The sequence below is a fragment of the Mya arenaria genome, chromosome 1 (genome assembly GCF_026914265.1).
Source record: "Mya arenaria isolate MELC-2E11 chromosome 1, ASM2691426v1".
Taxonomy (NCBI): Eukaryota; Metazoa; Mollusca; class Bivalvia; order Myida; family Myidae; genus Mya; species Mya arenaria.
In genome coordinates, this window is record NC_069122.1 from 16,089,530 (window position 1) to 16,111,354 (window position 21,825).

General features: G+C 36.5%; 9 non-coding genes across 9 annotated transcripts; all 9 read right to left on the reverse strand.

The window, feature by feature from the left end:
- Nucleotides 1-18,179: 18,179 nt before the first annotated feature.
- On the reverse strand, nt 18,180-18,252 carry Trnaa-agc (transfer RNA alanine (anticodon AGC)). The gene has a single exon. It is a non-coding gene; the product is annotated as a tRNA-Ala (tRNA).
- A 71-nt stretch (nt 18,253-18,323) lies between these two features.
- Trnaa-agc (transfer RNA alanine (anticodon AGC)) lies at nt 18,324-18,396 on the reverse strand. Its single transcript has one exon. It is a non-coding gene; the product is annotated as a tRNA-Ala (tRNA).
- A 351-nt stretch (nt 18,397-18,747) lies between these two features.
- On the reverse strand, nt 18,748-18,820 carry Trnaa-agc (transfer RNA alanine (anticodon AGC)). The gene has a single exon. It is a non-coding gene; the product is annotated as a tRNA-Ala (tRNA).
- A 212-nt stretch (nt 18,821-19,032) lies between these two features.
- Trnaa-agc (transfer RNA alanine (anticodon AGC)) lies at nt 19,033-19,105 on the reverse strand. Its single transcript has one exon. It is a non-coding gene; the product is annotated as a tRNA-Ala (tRNA).
- A 70-nt stretch (nt 19,106-19,175) lies between these two features.
- Nucleotides 19,176-19,248, reverse strand: Trnaa-agc (transfer RNA alanine (anticodon AGC)). Its single transcript has one exon. It is a non-coding gene; the product is annotated as a tRNA-Ala (tRNA).
- A 637-nt stretch (nt 19,249-19,885) lies between these two features.
- Nucleotides 19,886-19,958, reverse strand: Trnaa-agc (transfer RNA alanine (anticodon AGC)). The gene has a single exon. It is a non-coding gene; the product is annotated as a tRNA-Ala (tRNA).
- Nucleotides 19,959-20,028: 70 nt separating this feature from the next.
- Nucleotides 20,029-20,101, reverse strand: Trnaa-agc (transfer RNA alanine (anticodon AGC)). Its single transcript has one exon. It is a non-coding gene; the product is annotated as a tRNA-Ala (tRNA).
- A 1,214-nt stretch (nt 20,102-21,315) lies between these two features.
- Nucleotides 21,316-21,388, reverse strand: Trnaa-agc (transfer RNA alanine (anticodon AGC)). Its single transcript has one exon. It is a non-coding gene; the product is annotated as a tRNA-Ala (tRNA).
- Nucleotides 21,389-21,457: 69 nt separating this feature from the next.
- On the reverse strand, nt 21,458-21,530 carry Trnaa-agc (transfer RNA alanine (anticodon AGC)). Its single transcript has one exon. It is a non-coding gene; the product is annotated as a tRNA-Ala (tRNA).
- Between the last annotated feature and the right edge of the window lie 295 nt (nt 21,531-21,825).

Here is a 21,825-nt window from a genome sequence, read left to right on the forward strand (position 1 = left end):
TTTTTTTTACATTTTCATAAAAAGGTGCGGTTAATTCCCGGAACGAAATATCAATGTGGTGTGGCCTGGGGGAATATGAAATAAACCTTTTTAAAAATGAACTTATTTCGATACAGTCATGTAATAAAGGGTGATAAATACAGGATATGCCACTCGTGAAACATAACTTTTTGTGTTTCCTCGATGAGTTATATTCCGATGATAAACTGAAGAGAAGATAATGGTTGGTTGTCCGGTTGGCGCAGTGGTAAGCGCACTCGCTTCTCACCTCGGCGAGGCGGTTTCGATTCCCAGCCTGGGCGCATGTGAGTTTGGTTTTTGGTCACCAAGCCGGAAAAGTGGGTTTCTCCGGGTGCACCGGTTTACCCCACATCACAAAATCACACTCTCGCGTAAAATCGTGCCAACGAGAGTGATTAATATTGAAATAACTGTTTTTTTCAAAATCGTTGTAAAATAAATATTTTTAGACTAAGAGAAGATAGTAGTTTTAATATATGCCTAAAAAGGATATAAAATGACAGTTTATTGATTTTTTTCTGAAAAGAGCGCTTAAATGTATGCGAATGTAACGTGATTTGGAAATAAAGTCGTTGGAATTGTGTCCAAGCTCAGTGCACGCTGACGCTTGATTTGGAAGTAATATCAATATCAATCTGTTATTTAAATATTTTGAACAGTGAATTACCATTTTAACTTATGTCACTGAGTATGTTCTATAACCCAACGGAAAGTGTATATTAGATAAGTGTATATCATATTACTTAAAAAGTATGTATTTGTATTTTTGTATTTTTGATATAAAAATAGGTTTATCGTTTTATAATAGGTTTGCTCTTTATATCCTCTTTCAGAGACACATATACATAATATTATGTCAAAATAAAAAAAACCTGTGCTAAAAAAGTGTTTAAAAATAATAATCGAACCAAATTGTAAACTGTAAAGGGGTGTCAGTGATATTTATTAACAAAATATGAGTAAATAAATCATCATAGCGAAGATATTTAATACCTTTGTATGGTATATTCAATTTTTATCGTTCTAGCAATCATACGATTCATTCATGCGTATATGCCGTATAAATAGTGCGTGCAGATGACTCGTGTAACTTTAAAACAGCTTAACAATTGTATTCAACACGTATTGCTATTCTCAAGAAAGGTTTGTGCAGTTTCTTATATAATCAAGCATGGTGTTTTTTCCTAATCAAACCAACAAACTTAGTCATTTTGCACTGTTTGTTCTTTGAACATTTACATACTTTGTTTATATGGCATTTCAGGGTGGTGCGCTTTCTATCCTTACGTATGTTACATTGCATAACATTATCATATCAGCGGCATCGTTGAGAAGTTTCGTTAGTGTGATGATACAGTCGCGACATTCTGTGAAATGTGAGTTATCGGAGTGTAAAATAGAGGACGACCTGGCGCAGCTGCAGGTGGAGATGGAGAACAAGGCCACTCTTCAGAGGATGGATCCACGGCCCATCTCAACTGACTATACAATATACATTACATTATCCTCTATGACTATGGCAGAGGCAGTGTTCAGACGTGTCGTAAGTATGGTGATACAGTCGCGACATTCTGTGGAATTCGAGTTTTCGAAATGTAAAATAGAGCCTGAGGAGGACGTGACGAAGTTTCAGGTCGAGATGGAGAACCAGGTAGCTCTTCAGAGGATGGATCCACGGCCCGTCTCAACTGACTATACAATAGACTTTACATTATCCTTTATAACCATGTCAGCCACAGTGTTCAGACATTTCGTTACTATGGTGATACAGTCGGGACATTTTGTGAAATGTAAGTTTTTGGCGTGTGCAATAGAGCCTGAGAGGAACGAGACGCAGCTGCAGGTGGAGATTGAGAACCAGGCCGCCCTTCAGAGGATGAATCCACGGCCCGTCTCAACTGACTATACAATAGACATTAAATTATTTCATACGACCATGTCAGCGGCAGCGTTCAGGCGTTTCGTTAGTTTGGTTAAACAGTCGCGACATTCTGTGAAATGTGAGTTAGAGCGGTGTAGAATAACGCCTAAGCAGGACGTGAGAAACCTGATAGTGGAGATGAAGAGCCAGGCTGCTCTCACCGTGACGCATTTCGTGAAGCATCCATACAAAATATGGGACATTTCGTTCCTCGTCAATGTAAAAGGTAGGTTCCATACACACAATCCCTTTGAATATATATTTAATGAACACATTTAAACTATAATTGCTTGAGATCACTTAATATGTCTGCTTACATTAAGAGTTTCTTTTTCAATACATTTTATGTCGATCTGCAAATAATTTTAATTAGCGTTTATCAGGGTAGAAACACATTAAATTACATTCTAGTTCAAAATTGTAGTAATACATTTAAGATGTTTGTTTCTTACTAAACAACTGTATAACTGTGCCTTAACTTGATTTTTTTCTATGATTTACTGATGATTTACATTTTTTCAAGCTCTTTAAATACGAAATTCGACAAATGCTGCCACTGTAAATAAACGTATATTAAATATCTATGTTAGGCTTTCATTTGCAAGACATGTTTTCCTTATAATAACTACAAGTTGAAGTGCATATATCATAGATAAATTATATGTAAGTTACGCTTACTTCGACCACAACCAATAATACACGAGCGCGAAGAACGAGTTATGTATAGTTTAAGACACGTGGGTCGTGTGTGCAGTAACTGTTTTCATGATATGGTCTGAGCAACTGTGCAATAAGTCACCTGTTTATATTGGCTTTCAGAATTTAAAAAAATCATAGTCGGGTTACTCAAATTGGCCACTTTTTGATGTTTTTTTCTTTTATTTCTAAACTGAATACCGACTTGAAAGTTGGCTGGAACAATTTTTGGTACATCAGTCATGTCAAGGTAGAAAACATGAAAAAAGAATTAACTCGATTTCCAGGCCGTTGAATTGCTAGATCGACTATTTTGTAAAATGCTGCTAATCGGTACAGGATATTAAATTGTTCATTTAAAAAATATATTATTGTTTCCGAAGAAAACGTATCAAAAAAACTTTGAAATGGAAAATAATTTTAGACCACTAGACCGCTAACTTTACGTTGCGATGGCCGCCAAGGCAGCTGAGCAGCTAGATCGACTTTTTGGAAAAATGCTGATAATCGCTACAGGATGTTTGTGCATACAACCGTTAATAATAATAATAAAAAGCCTACCCACCCTATCTTTTTTTGAAAAGAATGTAACCCTAACCAAACAATTGTCTTGGGGACCTAAGCAAATTGTAGTTGGCTGTTAGCGGCAAGTGTATGGCGTTATGGCATACACACGGTGATAATGCATAGCGATTTTTCCGTCTTTGATACATAAACTAGAGTTAGACAACCAGGGACAGGGTTGAGGCTTAGAGAATATGCAAAATCACATATATGTTAGGTTAGAATACAGATAGATGATTCCTGTAGAAGAATAAAAGAAGATATAATAAGATTGCAACAAAAAGACAGGGTTATAAAATTATCCACAGCCAGATTGGATTTTTGAAAATGCATTAAATAAAACTATATAAAGAAGAGTATCAAAATACGCCCAAAATATACTATTTCGGACTTAAAATTGTAAGATTTTTTGGGGGGAATACCCGACCCCCATCCCCTGACAACACTTTCAACTAAATACATTTCGATTCTGAGGGATAGGCGCTAGCAAAAAGGTTTACTCGCATAACCCTGGATCCACCCTCTGCCATTCCATAGCTAATGCCTATAATGTTATAATGGTATTATACTTTTAATCGTCATTGAAAAGTGAAATATTACAGTAGATGTGTTATGAATGCTCAGTATGTACACGTGAATGCAAATAGGCAGCATGATGATACTGATGATGATGGTGATGATGGTGGTGGTGGTGGTAGTGGTGGTGGTGGTGGTGATGATGATGATGATGATGATGATGATGATGTTTGAATTTAGATATATTTGTTCCAGGTAAGATGACGCGTTTTCAGACAGATCGAAGGTTTTTTGGATTCATGAAAACAAAGTGAAATAAAGTTCTAAGGAACTCGAATACCAACATGTTCTTCAAACGTTCAGCATTGACGGCCCACTGCTTTTATCAGAGAAAATGACTGACAAATATGTGGTTCTTATAGTTTCGTAGAAGTGTATTGTCCGAAGTAAAACCTGCTATCAAATAGAAGATCTTAAACGGCGATTCATTTTGCTGATTAATGACCAAACATGTTGATGAAACTGTTTACATTTTTTCAATTCTTTCAGTGGCTTAAAAATGATTCTAAAGTGTGTTGTTGTTGTATATAGAGTTTGATCTGTTTGTATATGCAAGTTATAGTGTTTTCAGAGTAGATTATTACTGTGAATAGAGTTCTTTTTCTTTGCATAGTCCTCATGATTCTAAAGTGTTTTGTTACTGTATATATGGATTAATCTGTTTGTATATGCCTTGCAAGCTCTATAATGATTCCAGATAACATTATTATTGTAAATAGAGCTTTACTTATTTACACGCAAATGAATTTTTTGTACGATTTAAAGTGATTTTAAAGGAACTCGTTCATATTTTCATAGGGTAAGACATCAAACAGCAATAGTTCTTCTGGACAAAATGTTGGTCACAAAGATTAAATCATGAACAAAAGCATCAGAAAAGAGCTCTCTTGCTAATATTTATTTTCAGCTAGGATTCACAAAAGAGCTCTCTTGCTAGTAACTATTTTCAGCTAGGATTCACAAAAGAGCTCTCTTGCTAATAACTATTTTCAGCTAGGATTCATAATAGAGCTCTCTTGCTATTATTATTTTCAGTTAGTATTCACTAAAGAGCTCTCTTGCTCATATTTATTTTCAGCTAGGATTCACAAATTTCTGCTGAAATGAGTATCTTTTAGTTGTAGTTTGTTTGTTTTGTTCAACAAGTTAATATCTGAATTTCAAGTTATTAGAAAATTGGTGCCATATTAAATATGTGGGTGAGTCCCTTTAAAATAATTATGACCTCTAAAATCATTGCATTAGCTTGAATATATATATATATATATTGTACGATATAGTTTTTTATAGATTTTAATTTGTATAATTATGTCATGTGCAATATAGTGATGTTTATTATATGCCTATCAATTTCCTTTTTCATATCCAACAATGAAAAAACAGCACGCCGTATTGAAAAATCCATATCACCATACTGTCGGTTTCTGATTCCGTATCATGCTAGTACGGTTTGTGTGTAGTCACTGAACTTCTTTCGCGTCGCTGAAATAGCAATACTAGTACAACCTGTCAACTTTTAGATACACAACATAACCTAATTTTACTAACGCCACCAATAGCACGTAAATAATCAGGAACATGGTATTCAAAGAAATATTTGGATAAGCTCGAAGCAGAAATAATTCCGATATATCTAGACAACTAGTTGTTTGCCAGTTCGAATATCATAAATTGCAGCATAATCATAAACATGAGCAGCTCGCCAAAACAAAAAGAAGACGAATTCGTGTGATCGATAGTTATAGCGATTAACCCACGAACTTACCTCAGTTCTGCATATAATAATCAAAAATTCCTACGAACATTCACTTTTGTTAAAAAGGCCGCGTTACATCTTCCGGAAATGACGATTTGTTTATACTCGTAAAATAAGTACTTTTTGTGCAGTGACATATAATAATTGTTTTCGTATTAGCATTTTTTTTCATTTTGCCGAGATATAAAACATTTTCTTCTTATTTTGCTCAATAAAGTGAATTCTGTAACTTCTGACTTGTTTCGCTGGAGTAGCTTCTCTTGACTTCAATACACAAAAGAACGTACCATTTTCATACAGGCAAGCCATTCTATATTTGAACATTTGACAGATAGCGGTAAAATTAAATCAAATTGAAACCGAAAAACAAAAAGGAATAAATAGTAAGGTATATGATAAATAGAATATTACGACAGGACGCTTTTCTGGTGACCTGCATCACGTCTCGTTCGGTGTGTAAACACGTATCAGTCTCGACCTGCGTTCTCGACGGATACATTATTACACACGGATATCGACGTGATACAGGTCACCAGAAAAGCGTCGTATCCCTATATTCCCTCTGTCTGGTAGTTCTGCGTCTGCTAATGTTTTAAATGATTTTGTATCATTTATTAAAGCTGCACTCTCACAGATTGAATGTTTTTTTTGTTGTTTTTTTTTGTCTTGGAACAAGCCAATTTTTACAAAAATGCATGGAAACCAGTTATATAAGACTGCTGAAAAAATGAGATCGATATTTATATAATTTAATTTAAAAAATTAAGTATTATGAATTTTTCTTAAACCGTAAGTAACGGTTTAAGCCATAAAACATTAATTTTCGAACGGAAATATGAACATCTGCGATCTGCTGTTTTGTCAGCAATCTTTTATCATCGGTTTGCAGATATTTACGCAAAAAATTGCTCTTTCCAAGACAAAAAAATAAGAGTTGTAAAAACGGTATATCTGTGAGAGTGCAGTTTTAAATCTATAGTTGAGTGTAAGTGTTAGTTTACTTACATTATGCTGATTCTAGAGTTCATCGTCACTGCAAGTTAAGGTTTTGTTGTGTTTATGTTTGAAGCATTTTCGCAAGCAAAAGTGTTAAGCTTATTGTCAAATAATGCACAACTTTATTCAATGTGTTCCGGAAAAGAGTTAGTAAGCGAGCCCTTAACGATGGTTCAAACTTATTTCCTGAATGAATTGAATACAAGTGTATGTTATATGATGACAATTTTAAGCGTCCAATTAATAAAATCACATGCTTAATACCGGTAGAAATAACGGGAAAGACCGCACTAATTGTTTACTCTACTAGACACTGATGACTATCTATGTTTGAAACTTGTGACTTACTACATTTAAAACTAACGATGAACTGCCCTTACTGCTTTTGTTACTGATATCTTGCTACATTTGACATTAATGACTTACTTCATTTTACAATAATGACTTACTGCATTTAAAACTTATGATATTCCACATTTTACACTAATGGCCAACTTCATTTCACACTAATGGTTTACTTCGTTTTACACAAATACCTGGCTACATTTTACAGTAATTACCTACTTTATTTTAAATACACTAATGACCAACTACATTTCACACTTATAGCTAACAACAATTCTAACTTATGACTCAATACATTTTACACTACTTTCCTACTACATTTCACACTTATGACATACTACATTTCACACTTATGTCTCATTACATTTTACACTACATACCTACTACATTTCACACTAATGGCATACTACATTTCACACTAATGACATACTACATTTTACACTAATGACATACTACATTTCACACTAATGACTCACTACATTTTACACTACATGCCTACTACATTTCACACTAATGACTCACTACATTTTGCACTACATGCCTACTACATTTCACACTAATGACATACTACATTTTACACTACTTACATACTACATCTTACACTACTTACCTACTACATTTTACACTAATGACATACTACATTTTACACTACTTACATACTACATCTTACACTACTTACCTACTACATTTACACTAATGACATACTACATTTTACACTACTTACATACTACATCTTACACTACTTACCTACTACATTTACACTACTTACCTACTACATTTACACTACTTACCTACTACATTTACACTACTTACCTACTACATTTTACACTAATGACATACTACATTTTACACTACTTACCTACTACATTTACACTACTTACCTACTACATTTACACTAATGACATACTACATTTACACTACTTACCTACTACATTTTACACTAATGACATACTACATTTACACTACTTACCTACTACATTTACACTACTTACCTACTACATTTACACTACTTACCTACTACATTTACACTACTTACCTACTACATTTACACTACTTACCTACTACATTTACACTACTTACCTACTACATTTACACTACTTACCTACTACATTTACACTACTTACCTACTACATTTACACTACTTACCTACTACATTTACACTACTTACCTACTACATTTACACTACTTACCTACTACATTTACACTACTTACTTACTACATTTACACTACTTACGTACTACATTTACACTACTTACCTTCTACATTTTACACTACTTACTTACTACATTTACACTACTTACCTACTACATTTACACTACTTACCTACTACATTTACACTACTTACCTACTACATTTACACTACTTACCTACTACATTTACACTACTTACCTACTACATTTACACTACTTACCTACTACATTTACACTACTTACCTACTACATTTACGCTACTTACCTACTACATTATCACTACTTACCATACTACATTTACACTACTTACCTACTACATTTTACACTAATGACATACTATATTTTACGCTACTTTCATACTACATCTTACACTACTTACCTACTACATTTTACACTACTTACATACTACATCTTACACTACTTACCTACTACATTTTACACTAATTACATACTACATTTTACACTACTTACATACTACATCTTACACTACTTACCTACTACATTTTACACTAATGTCTTACTATATTTGACGCTTATGGATAACTTCATTTTACACTTATACATTTCTTCATTTGACTTTGTTTGCATTCGTTTTGATGCATAGTAACATTTTTCGGAATATTTCATAAGTCCCTCGTATCGAAAATGATTCCTATAGGCAAATCCTTGTTTTATGTTTACAAGCCCCATGATTAATGGGAAATTCAAGTCCTATGTTATCAATACATGTATTTATGTGTCAAGAATGTATTTGTATTTGTAAATATGTAATGGTTAGCAATGATTTGGTTTTTTGATGACATTTCAAATTTTTCTGTTATTTCGATTTAATATATGTATATAACCTGAACTGTTTGCACTAGGTGTTTGCTGCTAATCATTCTCACGTTTTTTGTTTGAAATACTGTAGACCCATTGTGTTTTATAATTATTCATTTGTTTTTACTATTTTTAATTAGACTTGTCTGAGATTAACTTGATCACGCCTTATATCGCAAATCAATTTTTGAACTAAATGCTTTGGTTATAAACATAATACTTTAACTTGTTATTGATTATTTTCGTATTTGCATGATAGTTTGTATATATTTAGGACATATGACAGTTCATGAATAGTTCATGAACTATTTTCACTTTGCATTTTCCAAATATTTTGGAAGGCATTTGATTTGAATTACAACAATCAAAATGCATTTGATTTGAATTATAAAATATCAAAGTCACGTTGACAGTTTCGATTTGTAAACATATATCGTTTAAACTTGATATTTTCATAATATTCATACATACAATGTTAAGGAAAATTTGATTAGAACATTTACGGTAAAATAGGACATTTTAGATTACTTTTTAGCTCGACTATTAGAAGAAAATGGAGAGCTATAATACTCACCCAAGCGTCGGCGGCGGCGTCTGCGTCACACCTTGTTTAAGGTTTTGCGTGCAAGCACACATAGGTTAATATCTCAGCAACTACTTGAGGTATTGCATTGAGACTTTATACAATGGTACTCAACTATCCAACCTACATAATTAACCAAGTAAGATAACTCTAGTTTGCATTGAATTCAAATAATAGGCCTTTATTATTTGACTTAGAAATTCTGGTTAAGATTTTGCGTGCAAGCACACATAGGTTAATATCTCATCAACTACTTAAGGTATTGCATTGAAACTTCATACAATGGTACTCAGCCATCCAACCTAATTAATTAACGATATTAGATAACTCTTGTTTGCATTTAATGCAAATAATAGGCCTTTATTATTCGACTTAGATATTCTGGTTAAGGTTTTGCGTACAAGCACACATAGGTTTATATCTCAGCAACTACTTGAAGTATTTCATTCAGACTTTATACAATGGTACTCAACCATCCACCCTACTTAATTAACGAAGTTAGATAACTCTAGTTTGTATTGAATACAAATAATTGCCCTGTATTATTCGACTTATAAATTCTTATTAAGGTTTTGTGTGCAAGCACGCATTATTATAATATCAAAGCAACTACATGTACTTTATGTATTGCATTGAGACTCAATACAATGGTACTTAACCATCCAACCTTCTTAATTAACCATGTGAGAACCATTTAATGCAAATAATTTCCTTTTATTATATAACATAGAAATTATGGTTAAGGTTTTGTGTGTAAGCACACATAGGTTAACTTCTCAGCAACTACTCGATGTATTGCATTGAAACTTTATAGAATGGTATTCAACCACTCGACGTAATCGAATAACTAAGATATATAACTGTTTTGCAAAAAATGCCCTTTATTATTAGACATAAAAATTGGTTAAAATTTTCCGTGTAACAACATTTATGTTAATATCTCAGCACATCATGAATTGCATTGAAATCTAATCTAACAGTGATCCACGCATGTTTTGCCAAAACTGTTCAATCCTTACACTGAAAAGCGGCGGAATAGTCGAGCGCGCTGTCTCTGTGACAGCTCTTGTTTATATGAGAATATATTTCATACAAAACATTTGTTATGATTAAGAAACATGACTACTTATAATTCATGAACGTATGGTAATGGTGTCTGCAATTTATTTACTTTTCCATATTAATAGTTATATCGTTCATTTATTGAACTAAGTAGATGGTACATGAACGTAAGTTAATGGTGTCTGCAATTTATTTACTTTTCCATGTTAATAGTTATATCGTTCATTTATTGAACTTAGTAGATGGTACATAAACGTAAGTTAATGGTGTCTGCAATTTATTTACTTTTTCCATGTTAATAGTTATATCGTTCATTTATTGAACTTAGTAGATGGTACATAAACGTATGTTAATGGTGTCTGCAATTTATTTAGAGCATGCCGTTAGTGTGTATCTGTCGATACACACTTATGTTCAGCTGCATGCTGTGTTCAAATGGTCAACTACAAGGCTTGTCCCTGTATTTTCCATTTTATTATTATTGATACACCTTGTCTCTTAGTGATACATTTGTAATGCATGCATTGGAAAACTATGTAGGTGTCCTGCATTAATGAGTGTATTTACAAATGCAACATGGTATGGACATACCAGTTTCAGCCCTTCATGCATCTGCTGTGTGTAGGCTACTGTTTGCTTATATCATTTGTAAATGTGCAATGTCACTAAAACATGATAGATAGGGGCAAACCAAAATTGTATATCAGTTATGTTAAATTTCATGGAATTCTACGATTGAAAAACGTAGGCTTAATGTCGGAATGTACAAAAGTACTCTATAGCTAAGTGTCGATTTGTGTTGTATACTTTACGATAGTTTATATTAGTATAGAGAATTATTTGTCAAAGATTGCTGAAAAATCTTGATGTTTATGGAAATAGTAATTTTATTGAACGAGTGGTCAGTTACAAAAAATGTGGAAAATAATTATGAGTGTAATGGTTTAACGATTGCATATAATCATTAGTTAATATGATGTTACAGAAAAGAATAGTAAACTTTGTTACAAATAAGAAAGTGTGATGGAAGGTACAATATATTTATTTTAAATTTTGCCACCCGGAATAGATATTGATTTTGTATAATTAAAATAGTTGTGATAGAGAAGAGATCAATTGTTAATACTTGTAGTATAATTTGGTAAATTTAAACGTGATGGATGCGGATTAGGTTGTAGAGTTTGCTAAATATGAATAGTGATGTGGTGATTGGAGGGAGATTAATTGTAAAGTTTGTGAGCTTTGAATGAGTGTGATCTAAGGGATATTAATCGAATACGTGTGATGGTAAAGATATTAAGTTTGTTAGATATTTATGAATGTGATGATAGGGAAATTCATCATAAAATTGTGAAATATGAATGAGTGTGATGCAATGGAAATTAATCATGTGAGTGATTTGAAGCCGTTGTCGGTGTCTTCTTTTTTAATAAATGCTTTGTAAAAACGAGAATTATAATCTAACCGCTTCCAAGTATTTCAACGAATTTGTTCCTGGTACATAGAAGAAGGGCGAAATATGTTGTCAGGTATTAAAATTGTTTAAATAGTGGTACAAGCTAATTGTGCAAAACTATAAGGATTCGAGGATGAGCTCTGATTACTTACCTACATCCTCCTGACAGTCATTCATTCCACTAAATACCTTTGCATGCCATGTGTCAATACAATACTTCATGCCCGTTTACATAAAAATGTCAAAACCTTTCGTCTTTACCTAGGTGCCAAACGATGATCTAGTATTGGCGAAAATCGATCATTCACGGTTAAGGTCACCGATAATCGATTGCATAATCTCGGAATCGATTATCGCCATATGGCACTATTCTTTGATAAAATAAAAAAAATTAAACAGTTTAAATCATTTTGAATTAACCTAAGAATCTGCATTTTATCATATGAATTGTCTGCTGTTAACAACTACTCAGTATAATTTATTCATGCCTATTTTAATATTAACTTAGGATTGGTATCCGTGCGTAGGGTTTTTCTCATGTGTCATTTTGTCGCCTGATTCAGCATGATTAAAACATATTAATTAAGTGTTTTCCCATTTCTTCTTCGTATTATGAAGCGCTGCCTTGTAATTGAGGTCCTCAAACAATTTTGATACCTTACCGTCATGGTGTTGACCACATAGTTCGCCCTTCCTATACGTACCAGAGCCATCATCGCATTGAAATATTTAGAATCCGGTTATGATAAAATATTAGTACATGTATACTTGTTATTACCAAATAATGTACGAATGAAATAAAAGGAATGAATGTTTTCATTTGCTTGTTTTATATTTTAGTATTGCCTGACGTCTTACTTACTTTTTAAGATGTATATAAGATAAGGTTCAAACCGGAGCCCTGTCTTTTGGTCGTAAATTTCCAAAATATGACCGACTATGGTTCTGTCTGTAACTAAACTTGAACTTATTATTTAAAAGAACTCGTTCACCCGTTTGATGCTGGCAACGTTATGACAATCTGTTACTTTACCCAATCCCAGTTACAACCAACAACAAATAACTTGGAGATTTTTATTTGTACGAATTTTTTAGTCATAAACTGATTCATTTTTTCATATTATTACTACCGCTGTTCTGCAAAATAGAGCATTTTCTGTCAGGATGTATAAGAAGTTATAACTAATAGAGCTCTAATCTCAGCCGTTCAAATAACGTTTTAAACAAAGAGCTCTTATCTCAGCCGTTCTAATAACGTTTTAACAAAAGAGCTCTTATCTCAGCCGTTCTAATAACGTTTTAACAAAAGAGCACTTATCTCAGCCTTTCTAATAACGTTTTAACAAAAGAGCTCTTATCTCAGCCGTTCTTATAACGTTTTAACAAAAGAACTCTTTTCTCCCACCTCAGATAAGTAGATCCAATAATTTAACCATGCTAGATATTCTTATCTTGCCCACGGGCGAAGATAAAATGCCCGTATGGAACTCCTTTTACCACATTGTAATTACCTCCCTTGTTGAAGACTGTCGTCAGTAGCATCAAGGAAATCTTGTCTTATGGTAATATTTAGAACGCTTATTAATTATTTCTCGCTTCAGATGTCACCATAAAACAGTTTTCAGGCACCATTCAAGAAATAATGCTTCATTCTCCTTAGAACTATTTAAAAAGACCGATTTGACTATTAACATTAACTTGATCACTGCGCGTATATCCATGACAACCACGTGCTATCGCATATCCATACGCAATTATTTTCACTAAGCAAAAAAGAGTTCCAGCAAAAAATACATTTTTACTTAATTTTGTTTAACTGAGGTTGGAGAAAAAGCATCTACCATAGCCGCTCGTATAAGATAGGTTCATCCCGACCCTCGCGCAGGGTGTTTTGCGTAAACTCGGTAAACCTCGTTTCCGCAAAACTCCCTACGCTCGGGTCGGAATGAACCTATCTTACACTCTCGGCTATGGAAGATACTTATAATCTCAGCCTTTCTAATAGCGTTTTAACAATAGAGCTCTTATCTCAGCCGTTTTAATTACGTTTTAACAAAAGAGCTCTTATCTCAGCCGTTCTAATAACGTTTTAACAAAAGTGCTCTTATCTCAGCCGTTCTAATAAAGTTTTAACAAAAGAGCTCTTATCTCAGCCGTTCTAATAACGTTTTAACAATAGAGCTCTTATCTCAGCCGTTCTAATAACGTTTTAACAATAGAGCTCTTATCTCAGCCGTTCTAATAACGTTTTAACAATAGAGCTCTTATCTCAGCCGTTCTAATAACGTTTTAACAAAAGAGCTCTTATCTCAGCCGTTCTAATAACGTTTTAACAAAAGAGCTCTTATCTCAGACGTTCTAATAACGTTTTAACAAAAGAGCTCTTATCTCAGCCGTTCTAATAACGTTTTAACAATAGAGCTCTTATCTCAGCCGTTCTCATACTTTTTTAACAATAGAGCTCTTATCTCAGCCGTTCTGATAACGTTTTAACAATAGAGTTCTTATCACATTCGTACTGATAACGTTTTAACATTAGAGCTCTTATCTCAGCCGTTCTCATACTTTTTTAGCAATAGAGCTCTTATCTCAGCCGTTCTGATAACGTTTTAACAATAGAGTTCTTATCTCAGCCGTTCTAATAACGTTTTAACATTAGAGCTCTTATCTCAGCCGTTCTAATAACGCTTAAACAATAGAGCTCTTATCTCAGTCGCTCTGATAATTTAACTTCTAACAATGTTTTAATAAGGAGACAATTGTTTTGTTCGCAATTCACTTGAAATCATTTCCTTTTGATTCGATGCCTGACCCTATAAAAAGTGAACGAGTCCCTTTAAGCTCAGTCCGCGGAATAGACCATGTAATGTTAATGCCTGAAACAAGACTTTAGGTGTGTCTAAATGCCAAAAGTGAAATGAGATCAAGTAACTCCAACCGCCAGTCAAACTCATATATTAGAAGTGTTGAAGACACAGAGTGAGGTACAAAGATCCAGATGCGATACACCAGCTCTTCGAGAAGGGTTTCTTCGTTTCTTTAACTTGCTCAGTTTATACACGGAATACAACTTGACTGAGTTGAAGCAGTAATGAGAACACCATTTCCCAATACTACTATTTAAATGCCGAGCGCTAAACACTAGAGCGCTAGTGGTACCATATTAATTATATTACCTTCTTTCGATTATGACGCAAAAGGAGATCGAACACCCGACTTCCATACCCGAGATGATAGCTCTACCAATGAGCTATCGGGGCAGTACTGAATTGTTGTACTAAAGTGAGACGCACATTACTGTCGTTCTATAGCAAGATGCTGATGATTCCGTGCCAAAGTGAGACGCTCATGTTTCCATGCCACAGTCAGACGCTAAACATCCTGTACCACACTGAGACGCTCATGTCCCCGTGCCGCATTGAGACGCCCATGTTCCCCTGCCATAGTGAGACGTTCATGTTCCCGTACCACAGTGAGACGCTCATGTTCCCGAGCCATAGTGAGACGCTCATGTTCCCGAGCCATAGTGAGACGCCCATGATTCCCTCGCCAGTCAAACGTTCAATGATAAATTAAGACGCTCATGACTCAAGTGCAATATTAAAAATTGCAAGAATATCGTGACACAGAAAGACGCTCAAGATTCCCGGGCCACAATGAGACGCTCAAGATAACCGTTCACGTGCTACAGCGAGACGCTCATGATTACCATGCTACAGTGAGACGCTCATGATTACCATGCTACAGTGAGACGCTCATGATTACCGTGCCACAGCGAGACGCTCATGATTACCATGCTACAGTGAGACGCTCATGATTACCATGCTACAACTAGACGCTCATGATTCCTGTGTAACAGCGAGACGCTCATTATAACCGAGCAACAGCAGGAGGCTCATTATTACCGTGCTACAGCGAGACGCTCATGATTACCATGCTACAGCAAGACACTCATGATTGCTATGCTTCAGTGAGACACTCATGATTACCGTGCCACAGTATGACGTTCCAAAATTCCCATGCCACAGCAAAACGCTCCTTATTACCGCGCCACTGAAAGAAACTTATTATCTACGTGCCACAATGAGACGCTCATGATTCCCGTGCACAGCGTGACGCTCATTATTACCGTATCACAGCGAGGCGCTCATTATTATTATGCACAGCGAGAAGCTCATTATTACCGCGCCACAGCGAGACGCTCCTTATTACCGCGCCACAGCGAGACGCTTATTATTACCGCGCCACATCGAGACGCTCCTTATTACCGCACCACAGCGAGACGCTCATTATTACCGCACCACAGCGAGACGCTCCTTATTACAGCACCACAGCGAGACGCTCATTATTACCGCACCACTGCGAGACGCTCATGATTACCGTGCACAGCGAGACGCTTCTTATTACCACGCCACAGCGAGACGCTCATTATTACCGCGCCACAGCGAAATGCTTCTTATTACCGCGCCACGGCGAGACGCTCATTAGTACCACGCCACAGCGAGACGCTCATTATTACCGCGCCACAGCGAGACTCTCATGATTCCCGTGCTCCAGAAAGACGCTCATTATTACCGTGCCACATCGAAACACCTATGATTCCTGTGCTATAGAGAGATGCTCTGTTTCCCGTTGCCAAGCAAAACGTTCATTTTTAACATTCCACAGCGTTACGCTCATTATTACAGTGCCACAGCACGAAACGCATTATTTCCGTGCCACAGCGAGACGTTCATGATTTCCGTTTCACAGTGAGATGTTCATTATTTACGTGCCACAATGAGACGCTCACGATTCCCGTTTCACAATGAGATGTTCATTATTTCCGAACCACAGCGAGACGTCACATGATTTCCGTGCCAAAGCGAGACACCCACGCTCATGACTTCCGTGCCACAATGAGAGTCTCATGATTTTCGTGCTACAGTGAGACGCTCAAGACTACCGTGCCACATTACGACGCTCAAGACTACCGTGCCACAGTGAGACGCTCATGACTACCGTGCCACAGTGAGACGCTCATGACTACCGTGCCATAGCGAGACGCTCATGATTTCCGTGCGACAGCGAGACGCTCATGATGTCCGTGCCACACTGAGACGCTCATGATTTCCATGCCACAGCGAGGCGTTCATGATTTCCGTGCCAAAGCGAGACACCCATGATTATTGTGCCAATGCAAGATATTCAATATCAACAAGCCACAGCGAGACGCTCATTATAATAATACCACAGAGAGACAATCATGATTCCCGTGCGACAGCGAGACAATCATGATTCCTCTGCAACAGCTAGACAATCATGATTCCTGAGCCACATCGAAACGCTCATTATTACCTAGCCACCGAAAGAAACTCATGAATACCGTGCCACAGTAAGACGCTCATTCGTATCCTGTCACAGTGAGAAGCTCATGATAACAGAACTAGAAAAAGAAGCTCAAGACTACCGTTCCACGGCGAGTCGCTCGTGATTAACGTTCTACAGCGAGAGGTTCATGACAACAGTGTCACAGGAAGACGCCCGTGAGTACCATGCCACAGCGAGACGCTCATTATTACCGTGTCAAAGTGGGACGCTATTTACTACAGCGCCACAGCGAGACGCTCATGATTATCATGCCAAAGCGAGAAGTTCATGATAACCATACCTCAAAGAAACTCATGATAACTAAACATCACCGAAAACTAATTACCATGCCATAGTTATTTGTTGGTGATAAAAGGCATACAGCTAGACGTTCATGATTACTCCACTTAAGTGATCAATCTTTGTACATTTCTATATTTTCATTTATATAGTAAATTAAAATAGCAAACATATCCAGGGAGAAGTAACCCCACCCATGTCAACATTTTAAGCAATATCAATTTCGGATTCAAGGGAGGGGCGCGTGTTTTGCCCCTGAGTTACGCACCCTCTTATATCAGATCCAGGACCCTGCAAACCCACAGCCTCTTGGGTGAAATACATGCGGACATAGGACCAATTTTACTTTGATTTAAATGCGCTCAACAATTAAACTTTTGGCAAATATTGTATAAGTATTTCCAATTTTTAAGATGTCAAAATGTATTCTAAAATTAAGGGTTGGAATGCATAAACTGCATAAATGCTTAAACACACTTGTAAAACAAAAGTATACAATACCAGTAGAATATGAAACAATGACTGTTTCATAGCAATTTTGTTTTTGGAGAATCCGGGAATCGATCCCGGTACCTCTCACATGCTAAGCGAGCGCTCTACCACTTGAGCTAATTCCCCTTGCTATTTATATATACTTGTCAATTAAAATATGAAACAATAACCGTTTCATTTCGAGCAAAACAACCATTTGGAGAATCCGGGTATCGATCCCGGTACCTCTCACATGCTAAGCGAGCGCTCTACCACTTGAGCTAATTCCCCTTACTATTATTCATACTTGTCGATTAAAATATGAAACATTAACGGCTTTATTTCGAGCAAAATACATTTGGAGAATCCGAGTATCGTTCCCGGTACCTCTCACATGCTAATCGAGCGCTCTACCACTTGAGCTGATTCCCTCTGCTATTTATATACACTTGCCAATTACAATATGAAACATTAACGGCTTTATTTCGAGCAAAATACATTTGGAGAATCCGAGTATCGTTCCCGGTACCTCTCACATGCTAAGCGAGCGCTCAACCACTTGAGTTAATTGCCCTTGCCGTTTATATTTACTTGTCCATTACAATATGAAACAATAACGGCTTTATTACCAGCAAATACAGTTGGAGAATCCGGGTATCGATCCCGGTACCTCTCACATGCTAAGCGAGCACTCTACCACTTGAGCTAATTCCCCTTGCTATTTATATGTACTTTTCAATTAAAATATCAAACAATAACGGTTTCATTTCGAGCAAAAAAATATTTGGAGAATCCGGGTAACGATCCCGGTACCTCTCACATGCTAAGCGAGCGCTCAACCACTTGAGCTAATTCCCCTTGCCATTTATATATACTTGTCCATTACTATATAAAACAATAACGGCTTTATTTCGAGAAAAATACATTTGGAGAATCCGGGTATCGATCCCGGTACCTCTCACATGCTAAGCGAGCGCTCTACCACTTGAGCTAATTCCCCTTGCTATTTGTATACACTTGTCAATTACAAAATGAAACAATAACCGTTTCATTTTGAGCAAAAAATCATTTGGAGAATCCGGGTATCGATCCCGGTACCTCTCACATGCTAAGCGAGCGCTCTACCACTTGAGCTAATTCCCCTTCCTATTGATATGTACTTGTCAATTAAAATATGAAACAATAACCGTTTCATTTCGAGCAAAAAAACATTTGGACATTACGGGTATCTATCCAGGTACCTCTCACATGCTAAGCGAGCGCTCTACCGCTTGAGCTAATTCCCCCTGCTATTTATATACACTTGTCAGTTACAATATGAAACAAAAACGGGTTTATTTCGACTAAAATACATTTGGACATTCCGGGAATCTATCCCGGTACCTCTCACATGCTAATCGAGCGCTCTACCACTTGAGCTGATTCCCTCTGCTATTTATATACACTTGTCAATTACAATATGAACCAATAACGGCTTTATTTCGAGCAAAATACATTTGGAGAATCAGGGTATCGATCCCGGTACCTCTCACATGCTAAGCGAGCGCTCTACCACTTGAGCTAATTCCCCTTGCTATTTGTATACACTTGTCAATTACAAAATGAAACAATAACCGTTTCATTTCGAGAAAAATACATTTGGACATTCCGGGTATCGATCCCGGTACCTCTCACATGCTAAGCGAGAGCTCAACCACTTGTGCTAATTCCCCTTGCCATTTATATATACTTGTCCATTACTATTTAAAACAATAACGGCTTTATTTCGAAAAAATACATTTGGAGAATCCGGGTATTGATCCCGGTACCTCTCACATGCTAAGCGAGCGCTCTACCACTTGAGCTAATTCCCCTTGCTATTTGTATACACTTGTCAATTACAAAATGAAACAATAACCGTTTCATTTTGAGCAAAAAATGATTTGGAGAATCCGGGTATCGATCCCGGTACCTCTCACATGCTAAGCGAGCGCTCTACCACTTGAGCTAATTCCCCTTCCTATTGATATGTACTTGTCAATTAAAATATGAAACAATAACCGTTTCATTTCGAGCAAAAAAACATTTGGACATTACGGGTATCTATCCAGGTACCTCTCACATGCTAAGCGAGCGCTCTACCGCTTGAGCTAATTCCCCCTGCTATTTATATACACTTGTCAGTTACAATATGAAACAAAAACGGGTTTATTTCGACTAAAATACATTTGGAGAATCCGGGTATCGATCCCGGTTCCTCTCACATGCTAAACGAGCGCTGTACCACTTGAGCTAATTCCCCTTGCCGTTTATATGTACTTGTCCATTACAATATGAAACAATAACGGCTTTATTTCGAGCAAAATACATTTGGAGAATCAGGGTATCGATCCCGGTACCTCTCACATGCTAAGCGAGCGCTCTAGCACTTGAGCTAATTCCCCTTGCTATTTTATACACTTGTCAATTACAAAATGAAACAATAACCGTTTCATTTCGAGAAAACATACATTTGGACATTCCGGGTATCGATCCCGGTACCTCTCACATGCTAAGCGAGCGCTCTACCACTTGAGCTAATTCCCCTTGCGATTAATATACACTTGTCAATTACTATATGAAACAATAACGGTTTTTGTTCGAGCAAAATACATTTGGAGAATCCGGGTATCGATCCCGGTACCTCTCACATCCTAAACGAGCGCTGTACCAGTTTGTTTTTTTAGTTAATCAAGGTCTACCCGCGCCCATTGGCTCTATTATGGCTTAACCCCGCCGTGACGCCATCACGACTTAAATTGTGTTTAAATGCCATAAATGACATGAGATAGAAATGACCACAATTCGCAGTCAAATCCAGACATTGGAAGACTTAAAGAAACAGAGTTAGATAAATAAATCCGGGTGCGATACCCTAGCTCTTTGCGAAGAGACCTCATGGTTCTTTAACGTGCTCGGTGTAATGCACCGATACACGGGATACAACTTTCCTGGGTTGAACCGGTACTTGAGATAATTCCCCTTGCTATTAATATACACTTGTCGATTAAAACATGAAACATTAACGGCTTTATTTCGAGCAAAATTCACTTGAAGATCCGGGTATCGATATTGGTACCTCTCACATGCTAAGCGAGCGCTCATCCACTTGAGCTAATTCCCCCTGCAATTTTGATACACTTGTCAATTATAAAATGAAACAATAACCGTTTTTTTCGAGCAAAATACATTTGGAGAATCCGGGTATTGATCCCGGTACCTCTCACATGCTAAGCGAGCGCTCTACCACTTGAGCTAATTCCCCTTGCTATTTTATACACTTGTCAATTACAAAATGAAACAATAACCGTTTCATTTTGAGCAAAAAAACATTTGGAGAATCCGGGTATCGATCCCGGTACCTCTCACATGCTAAGCGAGCGCTCTACCACTTGAGCTAATTCCCCTTCCTATTGATATGTACTTGTCAATTGAAATATGAAACAATAACCGTTTCATTTCGAGCAAAAAAACATTTGGACATTCCGGGTATCTATCCCGGTACCTCTCACATGCTAAACGAGCGCTGTACCACTTCAGCTAATTCCCCTTGCCGTTTATATGTACTTGTCCATTACAATATGAAACAATAACGGCTTTATTTCGAGCAAAATACATTTGGAGAATCCGGGTATCGATCCCGGTACCTCTCACATGCTAAGCGAGCGCTCTAGCACTTGAGCTAATTCCCCTTGCTATTTT